Genomic DNA, 18,528 nt, shown 5'->3' on the forward strand with positions numbered 1-18,528 from the left:
GTCCTGTCCTTCAGTCTTCTGTTCCCCGAGCTACGCCACATCCTTCCAATAATTCCCTCTTTGCATAAATTAACCAGTCAGTTTCTGTTACTTGAAACCAAGCAGCTGCATAAGAGTTTCAATTTTTCTCAGTTTAATAAAGCCAACTCAAGGATATAACTAAGAACCTAGTCCCTAAAGTTGGTCTAGGCTTCCAATCTTCAAGGAAATCTTAACAAGTGTACCTTATGCTTTACAGCCTTTAAGGTACTTTGTGTCTCTGTCTCTCTCTCTCCACACACACACACACACACATACACACACACACACACAAGTGTGTGTGTGGAGAGAGAGAGACAGAGAGACAGATAGACAGAGAGCACTCCCAGTTGAGACTAAAATAAAACAGTAACTCATGGTAAAGTCCTGTTTCCTAGGCTACAGACAGGAGACTAGTTCCTTATTTACAAAAAAAAATTAAAATTAAAAGGAAACAAAACAAACAACTCCGTGACATCAGTAGCTATGAAACACAGGAAAAAAAAAAAAAAAAGTAAAGTGAGGTGCTTAGAAAAAGAATGAGGTCATAAAAGTCCTCAGATTTTCTGGCTCCATTCCCAAATTCTTTTAAGTAAACAACACACAAAAGCATAAAACTAAATGCTTTAACACTTACTAATGAGGTATTACAGGCACCTTATCTCATTTAATCCTCTTCACGGCTGTCTGGCTATGGCTTATTTAACACTATGAAGGAATGAAAATCTTGAGAATGTAGTTTTGGCCCTCAGTTGGCAAATTAGAAAGGCAAGATGATGCAAGGCCAGGCCATTTGAACTGTCAAGTTCATGTTCTCTACCCTGCATCATATTCACCCTCTACAATAAGGGAGAAAACAAACTCTAAATGGATTTAAATCCGAATACACTTTTAATAAATGTTAGTTGATAATCAGTTCAACTATGGGGGAAGTAGGTTTCTACCGCTGAACATAAATCAACATTAATTGGAGACGCATTAAAGAGTTCAATGTTTAAAAATAAAATAATAAACCAAGTAGAATAAAATACAGGCAAGATTTTTCTGATCTCAGGTAGGGAAAGCCTTTCTAAGTTAAACACAGGAAGCATCTTAAAGGAAATTATTGATATATTTGACTGCATACCAATTAAAAACATCTGTAGCACAAAAAGTACTGTGAATTGAATTTAAACAGGAAAAATTTCCAAAATACGTTACATAAGATGAATAGTCTCAATATATAAATATTTCTTCTAAAATAAAAATTATTTAATGAACACTTCAATTTAAAAATATATGGAGGAGTTCCCATTGCGACACAGTGGAAACGAATACGACTAGTATCCACGAAGATACAGGTCTGATCCCTGGCCTCGCACAGTGGGTCAAAGATCTGGCATTGCCCGTGAGCTGTGGTGTAGGTCACAGACGTGGCTCGGATCCTGTGTTGCTGTGGCTGTGGTATAGGCTGGCAGCTGCAGCTCTGACTCCACCCATAGCCTGGGAATTTCCACATGCCACAGGTTTGGCCCTAAAAGGCAAAAAATTAAAATTAAAAATTAAAAAAAAATAAAAATGGGGAGTTCCCGTCGTGGCGCAGTGGTTAACGAATCCGACTAGGAACCATGAGGTTGAGGGTTCCGTCCCTGCCCTTGCTCAGTGGGTTAACGAACCGGCGTTGCCGTGAGCTGTGGTGCAGGTTGCAGACGCGGCTCGGATCCTGCGTTGCTGTGGCTCTGGCTTAGGCCAGCTGCTACAGCTCCGATTCGACCCCTAGCCTGGGAACCTCCGTATGCGGAGGGAGCGGCCCAAAGAAATAGTAAAAAGACAAATAAAATAAAATATAAAAATAAAAAATGAAAAAAATATGCAAAAGTCATAAAGTCAAATCAGAGCAGTAACAGATAAGGGCAGAAAACGTCTAATTTTAAAAATGGGGAGTTCTCTTGTGAAACACTGGGTTAAGGGAGTTCCCGTCGTGGCACAGTGGTTAACAAATCCGACTAGGAACCATGAGGTTGTGGGTTCGATCCCTGCCCTTGCTCAGTGGGTTAACGATCCGGCGTTGCCATGAGCTGTGGTGTAGGTTGCAGACGTGGCTCAGATCCCGAGTTGCTGTGGCTCTGGCGTAGGCTGGTGGCTACAGCTCCGATTCAACCCCTAGCCTGGGAACCTCCATATGCCACGGGAGCAGCCCAAGAAATGGCAAAAAAAAAAAAAAAAAAAATGAAACAGTGGGTTAAGAATCCAGCTTTGTTACTGTAGCAGAGAGTAGGTGAGAGTTTGATCCCTGACCCAGGAACTTCTGTGTGGTGCAGGCATGGACAAAACAAACAAACAAACAAACAAAATGGGTCCACTAAATTAAATTGAATGGAACTGAATGGAACCAACCAGACTGTCAAGTATTTTCAAAGTCGGGGCTGTCTCATCCTCAAGGTATAATGACAGATATTGCACCTTTGCATTATCTGTACGCTCGCTCTGAGCCTCCTGGTTCAGTAGAGTTTGGAAGGTACAACATCCTGTTTTCTAAGCAATTCCAATGAATCCTACAGTTCCCTGTTACATGATATTTTATAAGACTGCATATTTTATCTTTAGTTTCCGGGTCTCTCTCCCCCCTAAGTTTGTAAGATATAATAATAAATTGGGCAAAGAATTATGGTTCCTGTTTGGGGTTTCAAACCATACAAGGTAGTAAACTGCTAATGGTTTATATACATGCATTTAAAAAAAAAAAAAGGCGGGGGGGAGTATAACTTTTATGTGAGATTTCCAACATTTTGCAGCAGCATCTGTACAGGCCTCTGGGTGCTGGTCTTGGCTTGCACACAGCAGCACCTTGTGAACATGAAGTTTGTAATTTACCTGCTGCAGCATCTCTGAACACAGAGCCATTGGAACAGCAGCTGAAGCCAGGGCAGAGGGTGCGCCCAAGATGCTACTGGGATCCCACTAGGAGAACAGTTAACAGAGTCCTGGCGTTAGAAGAGTCACCTGGGTGGAGTCTTTAAGGTTGACTCTTAAATAACCTGTCCAAAAATCATTTTAGTAGGAAAAAAATTGCCAAATTTTAAGTAACAATTAGATGATTAGATAGACCCCTGATTACCCAATCATGTTATTTTACCATAATCCCAATCTGAAGAAAAATACCATTTCAACCCAGTACTTAAACTTGAACACAATGCAAACAGTTGGTCAAGAGGATCTTTTATGACTCCAGTACAGGGAAGAAACTGGTATAGAAAAACTAGTCTGTGTCAGACTTTGATGTAATAATGAAAATCATCATGATAATTTCACCAATGGTAAAATAGTTTGTAATTGAATCATGCTCTAATGGGATTATACCACTATATATAGGCTGGAAAATCACCTATCTTTTTTTTTTTTTTTTGGTCTTTTTGCTTTTTAGGGCCGCACCTGCGGCATATGGAGGTTCCCAGGCTAGGGGTCTAATTGGAGCTACAGCTGCTGGCCTACACCACAGCCATAGCAACTGCAGATCCGAGCCACACCTGCAGCCTACACCACAGCTCACGGCAATGGCAGGTTCCTAACCCACTGAACAAGGCCAGGGACTGAACCTGCAACCTCAAGGTTCCTAGTTGGATTCGTTTCCACTGCACCACGACCAGAACTCCGAAAATCACCTATCATGATGTCAAGGTTCTCCAAGGCTATAGTAATAGAACAAAAGCAAAACCAACTAACCAACCAAACAAACAAACAAAAAAACCTACAAAAAAATCAGTGTTTTATACTGCCAACTATAAAATAGCACAGTGATCTGACCAGTTGCGTAACATGGAGATTCAAAAAAAAGTACACCTACTTAGTCTTTTTTCATTCCAACAGAAAAGTGATTCTAAATCAGAGTCAAATAGCATAAAGTGAGATGGAGATTTGCAAATGATAAGGAAACCCATTAAGTCAAAAGTATAGGCTTTACATTAATCGAAGCTGTTTGAAAAGCACTGAGTCCCCTGGGAAGTCCTGAAACAGATCTTAAAACCAAAAAACCAAGCTAAAATGGAAGAGACAGTTACTAATCTGCTGAAAAACCCAGAGACAGAGCCTGGACCCCAAAGCAAAAGGCAAGATAGAAGCAAATGACTTGCATTACGCTCGTCAAGGCCATGAAGACCCAGGACGTGTCTCTGACCAAGTCGTCTAGGAAGGTCCAGTAAAAAGAGTACCAAACACGTGAGGTTCTCCTGTTCTTCCCCATCTGCTCCTCCTGGACCCAGCCACGGAAAAGAAAGAAGAGAAACTGATCAACAGCAGAGTCAAAGGAAGATGCATCTACTTTTTCACTGTTACAGGACTGACCCTGGACCACAGAGCAAATCTGAGCTGGAGGGAAAGGAAACAACTCTGATTAGGATATGAGACTGAAGTTTTAACATGGAACAGACTATATTTTTCAATACTCAAAATAAGACACTTTCCTTCTGTGAAAGTGACTTGGCAGCTATGGGATTTTTTTTTTTCCCAAGATTTTATCAGAAGACAGGGAAGAGAGAGGCAGCAGATCAGAGAAGACAGCAGTAAGCAGAACGGTTCTTTCTTGCCTTCAATTAATCCAATCAAGAAAACGTTACATGGTTACATGCAGAACTAAGCGTTTACAATCCCAGCATCACATTAACATCAACGCCCTCCCCTCATGTACACACAAAATATTTTAAGAGGCTCTGTGTGGGCTGTATGCCTTTGTCTAGGGAGAAAAGTTTGCCTGATTGGTCAGTCTGAGTCACACATTCTCAAATTGAAGGAGACCGAGCCCCAAGATTGAGGGTTCTGCTGGTGCTACTGAAATTAAATAAAGGTGGTAAGAACATTTTCCCAAAAGAAAAGATGCTGGAAAAGAAAAACAAACAAAAAAACAAACAACAGATAGACACCAGAGCTCACAGCAACACCAGATCCCTAACCCACTGAACAAGGCCAGGGACTGAACCTGCAACCTCATGGTTCCTAGTTGGATTCATTTCCACTGCAGGTCGAGGCAGCTGACCGTCAAGGAACACAAAATTCACCTTCTATGTCAAACAAATAATAAAGGCAGTTCTATAATAAACTGCCCTGGTAAAGGTATAAATAGAGAACAAAGAAAGAGGGTAGAAGAGAAATGGAAACAGAAAACAAAAATCCCAAGGAAAGGGTCGCTTGAGGCAGATTCAACACAATGGAGACACATCCAGAAAAACCAGGCAGGGTCACAACCACCATCTAACCTCTGTAAGATAGGAGCGCCATCGTGTGGACTATAAGCAGAAGTGCAGACAAGGGCTTCTGACACCTTATTCCCATTTCTCAACTGTGCAGTGACTGCAAGCAGCAACTTCACTTTCTTGGTACATTTGCAATGAAGCACATGAAATTACACAGAGGGAAAAGCCCAATGTATGGACTGAGGTTTCCAAATTCTTTTGAGGAGAAACAATTTTTCACAGAACAAACCTTAAATATTAAAGATAAGAAAGGCAAGAAAACATTCAGAACACATCTACACATAATGACATTTGTAAATCAAGTGTTCTTAATACTAAGTTTCCCGTGAATGACTTCTGTCTCATTTACTTTGGTTACTTCATTTATTTATTCAACAATAACTATGTATTGAACATACACGATGTGTTCCAAAATAGCAGTCTGGGAGGAGGGGGTACATTAGCTCCCGCTCGAGAAAACTTCCCTCTGTTTCAGTGGAAGATAAAGCATCCAGAAATAAGCAAGTAAATATGAAGTGCCAAGTGGGATTGGGTACCAGAATGCTAACTACTGTGGGATGGGGAGGTAGGAAGCGTGGGAGTGAGAGAGAGCATTGCAGTTGTACCAGGGACATCGAGAGTGAACCCTGAGCCAAGACATGAATTCAGTGAGGGAGTCAGTCACACGGCTTTTGAGGGACCACAGACCCAAAGGGGACTAACAGACAGCCGTGCTTGGGCTCTAGGGTCAGAGACAGCTGAGCTGGAACCCCCATTCACCGCTTACCCACTCTGTTTCTTCATCTCTCGAAACATCCACGTCTTCATCTACAAAATGGGAATTAAAAGGCTTCCTTTGTTAATACTCTTGGAAGATCAAATAGAGGTTACATATTATAAAGGTTATATGCATATAAAGTATTTTGCACAGTGCCAGGCAGGCACATGGCAGGTCTACAACAAACAGGAGCTAACACTTATGTCATTGCTGATCACGAGTCACAGATTTGAAAACATCTTGGTTCTTACATTTTTACAGGACTTTTCAGTAATAATAGCTACTATCTACTGAGCACTTACTCCAGTCACCTTATACTAAATTATCACAATATGTCAGAAAGGGGTAATATTATTTCCATTTTACTGATGAGGAAACTGAGGCCCAAAGAAGTTAAGTAGCTTGCCTATGTGAATTCACATAGCCCATGTGAGCCAGAATTCAAACCCAGGCCGGCTGACTGCAGAATCTGTGCTCTTAATCATCGCAGGAGCCTAGCCCTCAACTAGCTGTGCATGTAAGGCAAGTGTTTGGAGCAAGAATCTGAACCCAGATTTCTCATTTCGTCCCACTCCACGCATCTCTCATTCAGAATTACTGGATTTCATCACCATGATTCAAATTTGATTGTCACACCCAAACTCACTTATGTGACCCCAAAACAACCGGTCAATTAAAAATAAGATTTCAAATCACCTAACCAATTGTTCTTCACATTAGGGGAAATAGACAGTAATCCATTAGGAAGTTGTAACCAATTTGACCAATAGTAAGGAGCTTCTTTTAAAAATAAGGAGTTCCTGTTGTTGCACAGCAGGTTAAGGATCAGGCATGGTCTCTGAGGTGGCATGGGTTCAATCCCCAACTGGCACAGTGGGTTAGGGATCTGGTGTTGCCACAGCTGTGGCGTAGGTCACAGCTGTGGCTCAGATTTGATCCTTGGCCCTGGAACTCCATATGCTGCTGGTGCAGCAAAAAATAATGATAATAATAATGAGATACATAAAATGCAAAATATCACAAAGAAGTATGTATAGTAAAGATAGGTGTTTTAAAGTAGGAGTTCCCATCATACCTCAGTGGAAACCTGACTAGTATCCATGAGGATGCAGGTTTGATCCCTGGCCTCACTCAGTGTGTTAAGTTTCCAGCATCACTGTGAGCTATGGTGTAGGCTGCAGATGAGGCTGGGATCTGGCATTGCTGTGGCTGTGATGTAGGCCAGCAGATGTAGCTCCAATTTGTCCCCTAGCCTGGGAACTTCCATATGCTGCAGGTACAGCGCTAAAAAAATTTTTTTTAAAAATTAAAGAAAAAAATAAAGGAAAACTTTGTTTAAGGTGTGTTTGTGTGTGTGTATGCACATATGTAAATTGGCAGTTCTCTCTATACTCTGATGTGAAATGCATTTTTTTACAGTGTCACAGGAGGTCTCAATCTAAATATCTGGAAAAACACTGATCTATATGATACTCTTTGATCTTCTCAAAAAATAATTAGTTGCCCAATTATACTTTTTGATTTCCAGTCTCATCTGTTGAAATCATGTATGTACATCATAAAATAAATCACCAAAATAGCTTTCATGCCTTGTTCAGACATATTGCTGCCATGGACAGACCAAGTCTTTACCCATAGGTTGTCAGCAAGTCTAGAACAAAAGAAAATTTTTACTCATTTAGTGTTTATTATTCTCCCCAAAGATCTGCTGGATTTTTTTTTCTTTTGTTGAGGAGACACACAGCCTCATTTTGCTAATCATAAAATTTATGTCACATGCTGGAAAAAAAAATCCAAATTACAAGCACGAAAGAGACAGGGTAAGTTTTCAACCAGTAGGTGAGCTTGTAGACCATATGTTCAGCCATCCTCAGGCATTTTTTGAAGCTGGAAATGTCAGGCATTTATATGGTTTATTTGTAAAGCAGTAACAATAATTGGAACATTATGGTCTGATTATTTGTTAAAGAAATTTATTTAAGCAATTCAAGTGGCTGAAGGTTAAGGGTGTAAAAAAATATCATGGGCCACCAAATAAAAGTTTATTACTCTTTTTGCACTTACATAACTTAGAAACACCTACTAAACATTTAAAAAAAATAAATAGCTTCCACCCTTATAACAAAAATGTAATCTTAGCTCACACTTTTAAAGACATGACATAGGGCAAAAGATGTTTTGATAGCTTTAGAATTTTCTTTCCAAATATGGTTCAGAGCCAAAAATATCAATACTCAAAAATAATCAATAATTAAAAATATTGATCAGTTCTGGTAGTATGGACTCCTGAGGCTAAATAAATAAATAACAGAAAAGCTTAAATGTGCCTGATACTTTAGTTCTATGATTAGCCTTCCTTGATGTCCTTCAATCAGTGTCAGAGAAATCTCTGGAATAAAAGAACTGAGGTGATCAGAGTTCCTTCCCCACTCACACCTTCCATACCAGCCCCATCTTTAATTCTGCCACCTCCGCTAATTTTTATAAAGTAGAGAGACTTCTGTTCAAAAAGCAGCCAAGTCCCTAAGGCTTGCGATTAACTCATCAGCCTTCATTGCTTCTGATATCCGTCTTTGTCTCCACAAGTCTACTTACAAAACACAAAACAATCGATTTCCAAGAAAAGACTTACCATGTCTAGGGCCCCGATTTTCCTCATTATTTCTGATTTCAAATATTTTGTCCTCCAGTCCTCAGAAACAGGGTTAAAACGGTGCTGTGCCTCCACCATGCAGGCACGGCACATGGATCTTTCCTGCTGAGCTTCAGAACCCTCCCCAGCACTCGCCAGGGCAACCACTACCCACTGAACAGAGTTGACATGAGATTACATGTCTGAGTCCTTCCCGTCGCTAACTGGTGTGATGTCTAAAACCAAATTTTGAGGTTCAAACTCTGTATCTCAGACAGACCCTGGCACTTGAGAGGGGAACAGAAACCCCAATGTCAGACAATCTGTTTGGTTTTTTGGTTTTTGGTTTGTTTTTGTTTTGTTTTTTTTTTTTCGTCATTTTAGCGCCACACCCACAGCATATGGACATTCCCAGGCTAGGGGTTCAATCGGAGCTGTAGCTGCCAGCCTACGCCACAGCCACAGCCACGCCAGATCCGAGCCACATCTGCAACCTACATCATAGCTCAAAAGCAACGCCAGATCCTTAACCCACTGAGCAAGGCCAGGGATCGAACTCGCAACCTCATGGTTCCTCGCTGGATTCGTTTCCACTGAGTCATGACGGGAACGCCAATCTGTTTGGTTTTAAGGTTTAAAGGAGAGGACCACAAAAATACTGCATCCTAAAGAAACAAACAGGTTCCAGGGAACAAGATGGTCCTGATTAACATGACCGTATAATGGAAAATCTACTTAGTCCCCATTTTGAGCACTTTATCCCATTGATCAACCAAAAGTCAAACCACTTGTCAAATCAATAGCTATACATTTTTAGATTTAAACAAAATTGACACTAAGATTATGACAAGGTATTCCCTTCCCCTGAGACATTTATTGTCTAAGTCTCATCTCAAAGGGCAACCAAAGGATTTCACTTTAAAAGGATTCGAGTGTCAAGAATTTCAGCCAGGGGAAAACAGGACATTTTTGGTTATGGCAAGGTTATATGTGTAACATATTAATGTATGTTTTATATTAGGTGAAACTAAGGTACTTAGCTCTCTCTAGACTCAGAAAGGAGACAAGCTTTCATGTTCCATCACATGGATATTGCGTTTCTTTTAGAAGGGATAGGCTGACTTTAAAGAATGTGTGTTGGGTAAGTTGGATGGGCCAAGTAACTGGTTCTCCCTTTCCCCAGTAATTCCCCCAGTGAATGAGATTCAACGCAGGAAACTGAAAGGAGCCGCTAGTAAAATAAACTTACCTGAGTTAAATAACAGCTCTGCAACTTAACACGCTGTGTGGTTGGAGCCAATGCATTTAATTGGAATTTTAGAGTCCTTATTTCAACGTGGAATTAAAGTTGTTTTGAAGACTAGAGATGGTATACCCAAAGACCCTAGCACCATCAGAGATGCCCAGGTAGTGGCAGTTGAGTAAAACACTCATAGGCTTTTGTCTATGCAAGATGAAAAACTGTTTTGTTAGGTCTGCTGCACTGAACAGCTCCAGGGGGCTCCATCCCTATCCTGGTCTAGGTGAATGGCACCCAGTGACGTCACATGATGTCATCTTCATTCCTGTATGGATCTTCTATCATCTGGCACACAGAGCTACTGTTTTCTCAGGGAAAAAAAAAAAAAAAAAAAAACTCCCAATCATATATTTAGAATTGGGGAAGTGTAGGTGATTTTTCCTGAAATAAAAAATGGAGAAAGCATTTTGAGTGTTGATTCTATGACCAGCAGAACCCTCTCTCCCCTGACATGTCCTCTGCTGGGGCAGCTCCAAGATGTTAGAGCAGCCATGCTGAGGATTGGGGGTTGGGGGTGTGTATGGAAACAGTGTAAGCGGTCAGCCTCAAGAAATCTCATGAGCTTAGACAGGACTTAACACAATGGAACCCTTACCAAGTCTTCTGCATTTATACTTTCCTAACCTTTCAGTGGAAAGAGATCCCTCAAAATCCTAAGATTAGATTTCTTCCTCACCAGGTTGGGGTAGAGGTGGGATGGCTTGACTTGATCGTATTTGACTTAGAGAAATAAATACAAGTGGCATTTTTTCTTCGAGAAGAAAAATGTATACCATCATGTAAAGTCTAAAGACCAAAGCTGAATTCCTGAATCCTCATCACATAGCCTACTCCTCTCCTGTATAGTACCGCTGCCCACGTAATCTTCCATTTAACAAACTTTCTAGCAGCAACAGGATGTGCCAAGGGCAATATCCAGCACAGACCCTACACTCCAAGAGATAACAGCCCCACTGCTTGGAACCATTAACTCCACACCTGGAGAAAATTCCCTGGCAGAGTTCCCACTGTGGCTCAGTGGTTAACTAACCTAACTAGTATCCATGAGGACGTGGGTTTGATCCCTGGCCTCACTCAGTGGGTTAAGGATCCAGCGTTGCCAAGATCTGTGGTGTAGGTCGAAGACACAGCTTGGATCTGGCATTGCTTTGGCTGGAGTATAGGCCGGCACCTGTGGCTCTGTTTCAGCCCCTAGCCTGGGAACCTCCATAGGCTGTGGGTGTGGCCCTAAAAAGACAAAAAGACAAAAGAAAAAAAAAAGGGTTAGAGAAGAAAAAATGTGGAAGAGAGCAAACTTTTTCAGAAAAAAAACACAAGCTATTTTCATTTGCACTTGTGGAGTGAAAGCAAAAAAACATCAAGAAAAACAGTTAATAGTCCTAATGCATTCATAAATTCTTGGCATACACCGTATGTAAATAAAAATACCCTGGGGAAGGCAACTGTCAGAACAAGTTGGCTAGTATTTATTTTTGCATATACACCCCGGCATTTTAACTTTGGCATTTTCTTTCTTGCTAAACAGTTCATCTGGGCCACTTGCTCCTTTTTTATCCTAGGAGAAAGCCAAGGGCATGCAAAAATCATTTTCATATCAGTCAAAGAAAATAATTATAAAATGGAAATTTTCCCTTGTCCCAATCATATGATAGATTCCAAAAGCACTTATCAAAAAATCTGGATATTGTTTGCTATTTACAATTAAATGCCCCATTACTTCCATCCACTGTCATGGGTTACTGAGAGTAGACAGTTTCTCACTAATTTAGAACTGTTCACAACATATAACTCCAAAGACAGCCATTCTCACTTATGTGCTAAAAAATGTGATTCACTGACACTTTTACAGATGAACAACTTACATGATTAATGATACTGTTATTTGTAATCTTGTTCAAGATCCCCACAAAAGGCACAAAATACCATCTGAAGAAAAAAAAAAATCTGCTTTACCCCAACATCAGCATTACTCTGTGATAGAGCATTACTTGAGTTTCTTTTAGAAGAAGGGTTAGATTTTACTTAAAGAGTATAAAAATAAGCCACAAAGACATATTGCACAACATGGAAAATATAGCCAATATTTTACAATAACTGTACATGGAGTCCAGACTTTAAAAATCGTGAATCACTGTACTGTACATCTGTAATGTATACTACACTTCAATTTAAAAGGAGTAAATATTAGAGGTCAAGAAAAAAAACAAGTTTCAAGGTGTTCCCTGGAGTCATAGCACGTTAAGGATATGGTGTTGTCACTGCCATAGTTTGGGTTACTGCTGAGGCTTGGATTCGATCCCTAGCCCAGGAACTACTGCATGCTGTGGTACAGGCAAAAACAAAAACAAAATAAGTACGAGTTTCAAAGTAGTATGCACAGTCATTTATATACATAAAATATTTAGAAGACTGGAAAGCTATACCTCAAAATGTTAAGAGTTATTTCTGGGTAGTGGGACTACATGTGCTTTTTGTTTTGTCGTCTGTGATTTTCTCCTTTTTTTCAACATTTCAAAAATAAATATACAATACTGAAAAAAAGAAATATTTTACCAGTCAACATTTTTGTAACACAGAGATATAAAGAAGCTTATCTATAAAGACATAGATGCTCCTAAATTAATTTTTGTATATCACCTAGAATTTGGTCTTTAGGTGAAATAAAATTTATCATATGTGTTGAATGTTACCAAAAAAAACCCCTGTGTGATTTACTGAGCTCATAAGAAAAAAGCTAGAATCACTCCCTTAATTAAGCATTCTTAGTTTGTTTTGTTTTGTTTTTTCCTTTTTTAGGGCAGCACCTGTGGCATATGGAAATTCCAGGGCTAGGGGTCAACTGGTGCTATAGCTGCTGGCCAGCCACAGCAACGCTGGAGCAGAGCTGCATCTGCAACCTATGCTGCAGCTTGCAGCAATGTTGGGTCCCTAACCCTTAACCTGAGCAAGGACAGGGAATTAAATGTCATGGATGCTATCTGGTATTTAACCCGCTGAACCTCAAAAGGAACTCCAAATTCTTGTTTGTTTTTGTTTTTTTTAATTGAAGTGTGATTGATCTACAATGTTGTGTTAGTTTGGAGTGTACAGCAGAGTAATTCAGTTAAGTGTGTGTGTGTATTCTCTTTAAGAAAATAAGCTTTCTTGTTGATGAGTCATTTTGCTCTATCAAAGCTGTCAGTGTTCTCAACTTCTAATAATCTTTTAATAAATTATTAAATAACTATAAAATAAGTGAGAGGTTTAGGAACATTAATATCTATTGAGTAGAATGTCATGTAAAATATTAGAACCACTCAAATTAGAAACCATTCCACAAACTGATTCTAATATGCTCAGTATTGTCCTACAACCAATATCATATCCCTTAATCATTTATAATCTAGCTGGAGGGACAGGGTAAGAAAATTAAAACACATGAAAACTGTGGATTCAAGTAACTTCATTTTTTTGAATAGGGCAGCACTGTGCTGATATACTCTGTTGCCATATGTTAGTACATTACTACTAAGTAAAAGGCTACTCAGCGGAGAGCAGGAGGGCTAAGTGAAGCAAGCGGACTCTGTAGGATGGTTAGGATTGCAAGACAGAAAAAGAAAGGGATATGTTGAAATCCCACTGACACAGGGTCATTGTTCCCAAAAACCATGGGCTTGAAATGCAGAGCTAAGAAATAAATGCCCAGTGTTGATTCTCCAGACACCAACCAGTGAGCAAAAATGGTGTTTTAAGGAGTTTCCAGCTTTCCTTTCATCCTTGAAATTATGTCACATAATCAGTAAGTCTAGTCTGCCTGAATTCCAAGGAACTGAAAATCACCCCAGGTCTTCATTTCCTCTTGTGTTACCACATAATACCATTAGATGGCAGCAGTGACAAATAACTATGGTCTGGGCAGGGACCCTTTTTTTTTTTAAAGGCAGAGATTAGCCACACTTGGGAAAGTAAAACAGTTTGCATGGTGGAAGGTAAGTATCCTGAAATAGTCTCTCAGTAGGCTAAAAATTTCATTTTCCTCCATTGTTCCCCATCTGATAGTCCACTTGAAAGGAAAAAAAAAGAAAAAAACAAAACAAAACAAAACACCTCTGAATATTCATTAGGTGAGAATCCCAAAGAATATAAGGCTGTTGAAGTGCTCTTCCATTGCTGTATCACAGGCCTTTGACTATTCAAAGGCTATTGGAGCTGTTTTAAAAAGTACTGTAGCCAATATAGCCTTGCAGTAGATCCTGTATCTGATTTAAGATGGGGCAAGTAATGATTTTAGGTAAATCAAGGATGCACTGATTAAGTAACAATTAAGTAACATTTTGACACATATAGACTGGCACTCTAGTCTCCACTGGAGCGGAGCCAAGGACAATGTCATCAGAAGGGAGGCATTTTCAAAAGGAACACTGGGACTAAATAAAAGAAGGCCCTCTGAAAGAAGAAAAACCACCAGTGTAAAAAAAGGAAAAAGTGATGTATCTGAAAGTATAATAGGTAACTGCTAGTTCATCTCACTGAGCTGGGCTGAGTTCTCTTAGCCATCTTTCTGCTCTAATTGACTAAGCACAATTGTCCCTCCCAGAGAGAAAGGAGTATGCAAATAAAGCAGCAATGCAACCCCTCAGGCCCTGGGGAAGCGCTCCAGGCATTTGATGTGCTAGGCACTTGAATTACATCATCTCACCTTCTACTCCCTAAGCCCCATATTACCATCCTCCCTCCGCGGAAAGGGAATCCGAGGCTCAGAGTGATCAAATAACAAGCCCAGCAAGTAAGAGGAAGGAGAAAAGTAGGCTCCCAGGCCAAGACTCTCTCCTCCTCTGGGGCTGTAGACAGGGCCAAGTGGGAAGAGACAGCGCCACCTACTGATGGCTCTGAGTTCAGCACAGGCACTTGCCTCTCTCCAGCGATAGGTGGTTTCCCATCCAGTTCAGCTGACAGAAGCAGAAGAGTGGGGGGTGCAGAAATGTGGGTCCTACACGCTGCTGAACTCGGACCACAACTGTGCAGCTCTCAACCCCACCTTCACCCACGGTGATTGGGCAGCTATGTCTGTGTTTATAGTGGAGAGCTCCATTTCGGTAGATACAACCCTGTCTCTTGTGGCATCAAAACTGCCGGCACTGGGATTTCCGGCTATGTATGTCCCAGCAGGTTAAAGATCTGGCATTGCCACAGCTGTGGCGTAGGTCACAGCTGCAGCTCAGATTCGATCCCTGGTCTGGGAACTTCCATAGGGCCCAGGTGCAGGGAGAGAAAATAAAACCAAAAAACAAAAAAAAACCCGCCTGCTCTTTGTTTTGAACATCACATGACTACTTCCACTGCAAAATTTCTCAAGGGTCTTCATCTCCATTTAATGTGTTTTGGCAGACATCGATGACTGGAATAGAGCAGTCAGAATGGAGGGGTCTTTTTTCCCAGCTTTACTGAGAAATAATTGACATATAACATTGTGTAACTTTAAGGTATACACATGTTGACCTGATACATTTATGTATTACAAAATGATTACCCCTCCAAGAATGGAGATTTTTCAGTCCTATCATTGCACCTGCATTTATCATCTATAATTCTTTTTTTTTTTTTTTTTTTTTTTGGTCTTTTTGCCTTTTCTAGGGCCACTCCCGCGGCATATGGAGGTTTCCAGGCTAGGGGTCTAATCAGAGCTGAAGCCGCTGGCCTACACCAGAGCCACAGCAACGCAGGATCCGAGCCACATAAAGAATTTTCTCTTGGAGTTCCCGTCGTGGCACAGTGGTTAACAAATCTGACTAGGAACCATGAGGTTGTGGGTTCAATTCCTGTCCTCACTCAGTGGGTTAAGGATCTGGCATCACGGTGAGCTGTGGTGTAGGTCGCAGACGCGGCTCGGATCTGGTGTTGCTGTGGCTCTGGTGTAGGCTGGTGGGTACAGCTCTAATTAGACCCCTCTCCTGGGAACTTCCATATGAGGCTGGTGCGGCTCTAGAAAAGAAAAGAAAAAAAAAAAAATTTCTCTCAGTAATTGTTAGATTACCTGAAACAAACCAAAAAGGCAAGGTAAAGCTGGCTTCTTACTTTCTATTTGTCTATTTTCAGAATAGTGAGCTGGTGCCCATGCAGCCTCCAAATTAACTTGTGGATTCTATATACTTGATGTGTTTCAAAGTGTTGTAATAATTATTTGTTTTTATATCCTTCCCAAATATGGTCAGTGGAAGTTCCCTCAAGTTGGTTCATACAGTCTTTTTGTTTTGTTTTGTTTTCTTGCTTTTTAGGGCCGTACTAGTGGTATATGGAGGTTCCCAGGCTAGGGGTTAAATTGGAGCTACAGCTGCTGGCCTACACCACAGCCACAGTGACACAAGATCTGAGCCTCATCTTCGACCTATACCTATACCTATACCTATACCTATACCTATACCTATACCTATACCTATACCTATACCACAGCTCACAAAATGCCCCACTGAGTGAGGCCAGAGATTGAACCTGCAACCTCATGGTTCCTAGTTGGATTCATTTCCGCTGCACCACAACTGGAACTCCGGCTCATAGTCTTGCTTTCAGGGCGCAATAACATGGCCCAGGCTCATCTCAGCCACTTCCTGCCCTAGATGTTAAATTAGCCATTATTCTAAGGAGCCTCGTTCCTTTAAGATGGAAATGATACTTAGATTTTACATTCTGAGTTCCTAGAATGATCAATAAAACTGAGCTGGTCATGTTTTTAGGTCTTTTCAGTGGACAGGACTAGGACAATTTTAGTTTTTAGAAAGAGAAAAATAAATCACAAATTCATACTGATATTTCTAATTCAAATCAAAGATTACAGAATTTTTACATTGATTCCTTTATTTTATATTTTATCTTTTTTAAAAAACTCAAAATCTCATCCCCTAAGAACACTAATTTAATTACTTAGTTGCTTTATCCTGCTTTCCCTATAATGGTATTCAAAATAATAATATAATATCACTAACAACTAGCCAAAGGAATTGAGTCTAAGAGGTTTTTACACTTCATTTTATCCTTAGGACATATTCCCCTAGGAATGTACAATCCACATAGGTGTTCTAAAATCACTTGAAATAATTCTTGAGATGGTCATGTCACAGAATTGATATAAAGTTTGGTTCATTTTTTTTTTCCAGTTTAAAGTTTTAGGACTTGTTATATTTTGGTGTGCAAAATTTTCACATGGATTTAACTTTGTTCTTAATGATGTAAACCATTTCCATGCTTCCAAAGTCAAAAAACAAAGTAAGTTGCATAGGGAAGCCTGTGCGCTCTTCAAGTCCTCTCCCTCCTTGCTCCCTCCATTCCACTTTTAATTTTTGGTTTATCCAACTACTGAAATTATAAAGAATTATGTATTTACTATGACTCCTCTTTTTTCTTTTTTTCTTTTTTTTTTTTTTGTTTTGTTTTGTTTTGTTTTGCCATACTCAGGGAATGTGGAAGTTCCTGGTCCAAGGGTCAAAACCACACCATGGCAGGGACCACACAAGATCCCTAACCACTAGGCCACCAGGGAACTCCCAACTCCTCCTTTCTTATCTAAGTGATAGCATGGTGCAAACACTGTGATGCATTTTGTTTGTGTTACTTAACAGTATGTCCTGGCTGTACCTCTTTATTAGTACACAGAGGTTTTTACAGCTGTGTAATAGGGCCCTGTGTGAATGCTGCGAAGTTTATTTAACTGGCCTCCCTTTGATAGACATTTGGGTTGTCCCTAGCCTTTTGCTAATCAGATCTTGGCATTTGTCAAATTTTACCCTACCAAGAGTCCTGTTGGTTTGGTTTAGTCTTATTTTATAAAAAAAAAGGAAACTACTTCATAAGCAATTATGGGCTTGACCAAAGGGGGGAAGAAGGGACCAAAACTTCCCCTGCGTCCATAATTTCTGTTCTTTGCCCAAGTCTATATAATTCATAGTGTGGTGTAAATATCTGTTAACCCCTTTATTTGAGAGTTAGGGGAGGGAGAGAGATACGTGCTTTGGGGTAGATTGTGGAGGAAAATTTAGCCTTAAGTTCAAGGCTGGAATTTCAAGTCTCAGCCAGCCTGTGGGAGGAGTATCTGAGGGAACAGCTGGCCTTTCTGGCATTATCCCCAGTCAAAGGAATGCGAGACATCCACAAGCAGGTGGGTCTATTTTTGGCAGGAGGACCTTCTCAGTGGCTGCTAGAATCACAGCATGTCCTCTTCTGTCACAGTGCATTTTACTCTCCTGGTAAATCCACTCAAGACTCCCTTTAAAGGACATAGAACAATCCATTCTCCACTCTTGCCCCATCAATAACTCCTCCTTTCTTTGTTCTTATTATGTCAACCCAGGAAAATTACAGATCCTAAACTAAACAGAGCAAGCACCATTGGGATAATTAAATATCATTATACAGTCTTTTATGGGACAAATTAAGTTGGTAGTTACAGAAAGCCTTAGGACTTTGACCAGAATCTTTCATTAATTTTCCTTTTTTTATCACTCTATTTTTAAAGAGAAAAATGTCCATTCTGAAGGAACATAAGCCCATATCATTAGGTTATTTTATTTTATTATTATTTTTTAATAAATTCTATTGGAGTATAGTTGATTTAGAAGGTTGTGTT

At 40.2% G+C, this 18,528-nt stretch overlaps 1 long non-coding RNA gene across 2 annotated transcripts in view; it reads right to left on the minus strand.

Moving 5' to 3' along the window:
- LOC102159324 (uncharacterized) overlaps positions 1-18,528 on the minus strand; it is a 538,926-nt gene that overhangs the window by 445,724 nt on the left and 74,674 nt on the right. The window contains exon 3 of one of the 2 annotated variants that reach the window (XR_014843429.1): positions 9,882-10,313. The exons of the other annotated variant lie outside the window; for it this stretch is intronic. This is a non-coding gene — a long non-coding RNA (uncharacterized LOC102159324). The remainder of the gene's footprint in view (positions 1-9,881; positions 10,314-18,528) is intronic. 2 annotated transcript variants of the gene reach the window in all.

The sequence above is a fragment of the Sus scrofa genome, chromosome 4 (genome assembly GCF_054392235.1).
Source record: "Sus scrofa isolate SSC_HxYL_T2T_F1_AM1 chromosome 4, Sscrofa_HxYL_maternal_Yorkshire_Landrace_v2.0, whole genome shotgun sequence".
NCBI lineage: Eukaryota > Metazoa > Chordata > Mammalia > Artiodactyla > Suidae > Sus > Sus scrofa.